The sequence below is a fragment of the Microtus oregoni genome, unplaced genomic scaffold (genome assembly GCF_018167655.1).
Source record: "Microtus oregoni isolate MIOR12 unplaced genomic scaffold, Mior012 000026F_ref0000081, whole genome shotgun sequence".
NCBI lineage: Eukaryota > Metazoa > Chordata > Mammalia > Rodentia > Cricetidae > Microtus > Microtus oregoni.
In genome coordinates, this window is record NW_024543085.1 from 32,573,809 (window position 1) to 32,580,250 (window position 6,442).

The following is a 6,442-nucleotide window of genomic DNA, read 5'->3' on the forward strand; positions in this document are numbered from 1 at the left end:
TTCTCCTAGGGAAGCAAAGACAGTATTGTAGAGTTTGAACCCTGACTGTCTGGGTCCAGGGATGGTACCCTGAATACTTTAGAGTTTCTTTGTCTCTGGGTTCAAACCTTGATTTCTGTAGATAAATCTGCTTCTTTTGGTGAGAGATGTGTAGATCTAAGAGTCAGAGCTGGAAAGGGTGTCACAAATCAACAGTGTTGCCAACTGCATTTATAGAGGCGTTTCCAACTTCATAGTCTCCTTGGGGTGCTCCCTGGTCGGCTGTGACACTGGCTGTGTTCTGTGGAGGAAAGTGCTGGGCAAAACAACCAGAATGAAATAGAGCCTAACAAAACCCTGAGTGACCCAACAGGGAGCTTCGAGATGAATGTTTCCTAAGCTACCTGTCATGCACTGAGACGAAGCACTAAGGTTATTTTTACCTGTCACCCGTCAATCACCGGATAGAAGCTATGGCTGCTCCAGTTACCTTGGGAAAGGTAACTGGTGGCCTCTGAAGTGAAACCAGAAGCTGTAAGCTACAGAGGCTGCGTGTTGGTCATCTGGCCTGCAACTGGATAGGTAGGGAGTGAGAGCCGATTGAGAAATAAATGTGAGCATTAAATGACATAAATATAATGAGGTCTGGAATAAAAGAATTTAGCATTCCACATGGGTTAACAGAAGGAGAGGGGAAAAGAAACTATTTAAAAAGATAATGTCAGAGAATTTCTAAAACTGATGAAATGAACAGTCACCAGATAAAGGAAACAGTGACTATCAAATCGAGTTAATAAACACATTATTGAGTTTGCTGTTAGCCAGAGAGATTACAAAGTTATCAGAAGAAAAGGCAGATTACTTTCAGATAACTAGGTACCAGGAAAGTGGAATCGTCTACAGGTAAAATAGAACCCTGAAGATAGTGGAATCAAGAGTCAGGAGAAAATAACTAGATAACTGTTCATCTGAAATTATATACCCGGCAAAACTCTCCTTTTTGAGAATTAGGAAGAGGGCCAACAAGATGGCTCGGTAGGTAAGGGAGCTTGCCACCAAGGCTGCCAAACCGATTTCAGTCCCTGGGGCCCACATGATAGGAGACAACCAACTCCCACAGCTTGTCCTCTGACACCCTCCCTACACACACCCTGTGGCATATTCATGGTCCTTTCTCTAAATACATACACAAGCAGGAATAGCTTCTTTTGAAGAAATGGGAGAGTAGAAGACAGTAGTAGATAAATTAAAGCTTAAAATAGAATGTGTGCTTAGCCTTTTCTTGTATAACTTTAGAAGATATGTCAAAAGTTTGCCCAGCGCCTCCTGAACCACCATACCTTCTTGGTCTACAAGTTTAATTTCTTGCTCTCTCCCCCTCTCCCTCTTTCTCTCCCTCCCTCCCTCTCTCGATGGGAAGTGGTTAAAAAAGACATTGTAACATAAGCTTAAGCACAAGAACTCAGGAAAAGAGAAGCACTCAGGAGAAAGTAAGACACACCTGGGACCATGAGTGTGGGTTGCCAAGGACAGAGTCGCAGCAAGAAAGACATACCCAAGTATGGGTACAGGATCCTCAAGGAAGAGCAGTCAAGTTTAACAAATGGCATGGCTTGCAAGCTTCTGAATTGCATGAGAGACATCCAGGTAGCTGAGAAGGGCCTCGGCGTTGTCCTGACCCTATGTAATGAAACCTTTAAGACTTCCTTGGTCTTCAGTCATGTAACAATGTGCTCCATTAGGTGAGGTGTTTTTTTTTCTTTTGCTCTTCTTCCTTCTTCTCCTTTTCTTCCTCCTCCTGTCTCAAAAGTCAGCATCTCACAAATCCACATGCTTACCCAGTTTCCCACCACCTGCTGCAGATGTTACTTTAGCACTTTTCCCAGAGTGGTCCCAAACATAGATTGGTATTTCTTCTTCCCTTCTTTGGATGGGGAGATCTCTGTGCTCCTGACTCAGTGGTGTTACACTAATGACCAACAGCTCTATAAATACATGTGAAAGTGTTCCTCAACCAAAATTCTAGTCCTTAATTGTAAACAATATCCATTCTTTAGAGATGCTAAACTACTTTACCTTTGTGCACAATCTCAAGAAGCTCTAGAACAAGGCAAAAGTACCTAAGTCCATTGTAGGCTAAGCCATGGGAAAGAGATGGAATTTGAGCAGTTAGAAAGAAACTCACACACTGCACAGTTTCTATGTTAACCGTGTCCCGCCACTTCCACCACCAACGGGCTTCAGTTTTACAGCAGGTTTCCAGGTAGGTACTAGCTACTGGATTTAAATTGCTGCCCTTTTGATGGAAATAAAACTATGCCTTTGGCACAACACATACTTTTTTCTCTATTGACACATATGATTTGTTTTATTCTTTTAATGTTTATTCAATCTAGACATCTAAAGTCAGGCTGTATTTTAACTCTCCTCTTAAACAATGTAAGGACCTCGCAGTCTCTTGATTGCAGGCAGCCTACTCATTTTTTGTGCAATTTCTGTCTAATATTTTAGCTGCGCAGTCAATCCTCATTATTCACAGCTACCATACTTGTGATCTCACCTACTCTCTTAAATTTACTTGTAGCAATCTGTAACCTCCAAATCAGTCAGGCAACGGAGAGGTGAGACCAAATGCTGAGTCATCTTGGAAGTTCTTGGAGGTTCTTTGAGGAAGGAATCAAAATCCAACGCAGTCAAAGCCACTAGCGGTCAGTGTAAGCAGAACTGGGCCACGGGGCTGAAACAATGAGCAGAGGCGAGTCCAGGTTAAACCGCTAGGCTCTTCCCACTCTCCCGACCACTCCAGCCCAGCATGCCAGCACACAGCTAAGTTCCTAGGCTGGCATTTTCTATTTCCTTCCATGCCATCCCATTCCACCTCACTTTATTTTACTTCTCTTTTTTCAAATTGTTACCTACCTGGTAAAACTTTTCACTCTCATTTTAATAACACTAATGGAAATGAACACCTACCTACCAACACACACACACACACACACACACACACACACACACACACAAACACACACACATATATATATATATATATATATATATTGATTTTTATTGAGTTTTTTCTCTGCTCCCCTCCCTGCCTCTCCCCTCCCCTTCAACCCTCTCCCATGGTCCCCATGCTCCCAATTTACTCAGGAGATCTTGTCTTTTTCTACTTCCCATGTGGATTAGATCCATGTATGTCTCTCTTAGGATCCTCATTGTTGTCTAGGTTCTCTGGGATTGTAATTTGGAGGCTGGGTTTCTTTGCTTTATGTTTAAAAACCACTTATGAGTGAGTACATGTGATAATTGTCTTTCTGGGTCTGGGTTACTGCAATCAAATGATGTTTTCTATCCATTTGCCTGCAAATTTTAAGATGTTGTTATTTTTTTCTGCTGTGTAGTACTCCATTGTGTAAATGTACCACATTTTCCTTATCCATTCTTTGGTCGAGGAACATTTAGGTTGTTTCCAGGTCCTGGCTATGATAAACAATGCTGCTATGAACATAGTTGAACACATGTACTTGTGGCAGAGTCGAGCATTTTTTGGATATATACCCAAAAGTGATATTTCTGGTTCTTGAGAAAGATTTTTTTAAATAATTTTCTGAGAAATCGCCACACTGATATCCAAAGGGGCTGTACCAGCTTGCACTCCTACCAGCAATGCAGAAGTGTTCCCTTTACCCCACATCCTCTCCAGCATAAGTTGTCATCAGTGTTTTTGATCTTGGCCATTCTTTTTTTTTTTTAGATTTATTTATTAATTATGTATAGAGTGTTTTACTTACATGTATGCTGCAGGCCAGAAGAGGGCACCATATCTCATTGCAGATAGTTGTGAGCCACCATGTGGTTGCTGGGAATTGAACTCAGGACCTCCGGAAGAGCAGTCAGTGCTCTTAACCTCTGAGCCATCTCTCCAGCCCCAATCTTGGTCATTCTTACAGGTGTAAAATGGAATCTCAGAGTTGTTTTGATTTGCATTTCTTTGATGACTAAGGATGTTGAACATTTCCTTAAGTGTCTTTCAGCCATTTAAGATTCCTCTGTTGAGAGTTCTCTGTTTAGGTCTGTACTCCATTTGTTTTTTTTTAATGGATTATGTGTTCTTTTGGTGTCCAATTTCTTGAGTTCTTTGTATATTTTGGAGATCAGACCTCTGTCTGATGTAAGGTTGATGAAGATCTTTTCCCATTCAGTAGGCTGTCATTTTGTCTTGTTGACCATGTCCTTTGCTTTCTAGAAGCTTTTCAGTTTCAGGAGATCCCATTTATTAATTGTTTCTCTCAGTGTCTGTGCTACTGAGGTTATATTTAGGAAGTGGTCTCCTGTGTCAATGTGTTCAAGTGTACTTCCCACTTTCTCATCTATGAGGTTCAGTGTGTCTGGCTTTATGTTGAGGTCTTTGGTCCATTTGGACTTGAGTTTTGTGCATGGTGATACATATGGGTCTATTTTCATTCTTCTACATGTTGATACCCAGTTATGCCCACACCACTTGTTAAATATGCTTTCTTTTTTCCATTTTATATTTTTTGCTTCTTTGTCAAAAATCAGGTGTTCGAAAGTGTGTGGATTAATATCCGGATCTTTGATTCGGTTTCATTGGTCCGCCTGCCTGCCAACACATATTTTAATAAAGCAAATTATTGTACATCGTTAATGTTCTTTGATACATGAGAATGAACAGCAACATCCATTCATTTATAAAGGAAGGACAGAAAAAATGTAAGGTCAAACAAACAAATGAGGAAATGGAAGAAGAGCAAAGCAGACAACAAAAAGTCAGTTTTAAAATAATGTATTTAATACACTTGGAATATGCTGCTCTAAAAGATAGGATAGAATTCTAAGATCAGGGAAATACTGTCAAATAAAAACAGAGCTTTGAGTTTTAAAACTATAATGGCATGGAAGGTTATAGTAAAAGAATTGGAAGTTGATGGAAGTATAATTTGAAAAACAAAAAGAAGGTATCAGGAAAAATATTTATTCAGGCCATTAACAAGGCTATTAAGAAAATAAACACTCAATAGTATTTTAAGAATGAAACTACAAGAGTCATCATAAGGTATTATTTATTATGCTAAAAAACAGACCTTCTATAAGAAATATCATCATTTTGAGACTTTGGAGACATCAGATATAGGTGAAAAAGAAGTCTTTGGGAGCAATAATCAAAATAGCATTGGAGGTTAGAACTTGATAGAGTAATTCCTACAAAATGCTAAAAGAAGGGTTTCCCACTCAAGATTCTAGCAGCAGCTCACTTATATAAGAAAACAGAATGTGATATGATGAGTCTCACAAAACCAAGTAATTAACCACCAACCAAACTTTTCTTGGGCAAGTACTAAAGAATGTGCTCTAGCTAACTAAATTAATGAGCCAGGAGAAACGACACGCGATCTGGAACACATGAACTCCAAGAGAGCAAAACAGGAAAAAGAAGTCTGGAAAGATAGACCAGTGGTTAAGAGCACTTGTTGCTCTTCCAGAGGACCCGAGTTTGATTCCCAGGACCCTCACAGCCCTTTATTCCAGGGGATCCCGATACCTTTTGACGCATGTACAAGCATGAAGACTCATTTATAGGCAAAATAAAACAAATACCTAAAACATAAAAAATTGTAAAATTAATCTTTTTAATGGGGAAAAGTTTTCCAATACCATAATCAAGAACACAGTAAAAAAGAATAGACACAGGATGATAACTGTAAAATAAAATAAAAATAAAATGAACTGAAGCAGGCAATTAGAAGTTTCTTAGAGTGATGTCACAAAGGAAAAAATGTTGATAGATTATCCAACTCATTTAAGTATTACAAATATAATATTGATAGGTCCTAGTATTAATGAAATGGCCTGTATTATTCCATTTATTGTTTATATTATTGTAAAGATTGCATGATGAATACTTTTAATATTACATAGTTATATGAGATACGCACACATATGCACACTAGAAAAATTAGGTAATATTTCCCCTGTTCTATGTTGCCCACCAGAACTAGATGATAAGAACCTATTGCTGAAGACAGTTCACGCTTTAGCGGCAGAAAACAGAGCCGTAAAACTGGAAGTGATGTGGGTGTGTCAACCTCCCTGCTGTTTAGCTTTCATGGTTTCAGAAGGTGTTATATGTGGGCTTCTGGGTAAGCAACAGCATCAATAGTGTTATGAACCATGAACACTATGAACAGCAATGAACACTACATGCTGCACAACTGAACTGCCGAGTCTGATGCTCCCACAGATGCAGCAGAGGCATGACTGTCATAGGAGTAACCAACCACTCTCTGTTTGGATTTGGGGGCTACTCAACAAGAAGATATGCTTAGTATCATACTGGGCAAAAGCCCATATCTGAGGCTATCATACACTGAATGGGGAAACATACTACTGCTGCTTTGTTAACAGACATATTATGTTTATCTTACTGTCCTTTATTCATTTCTAT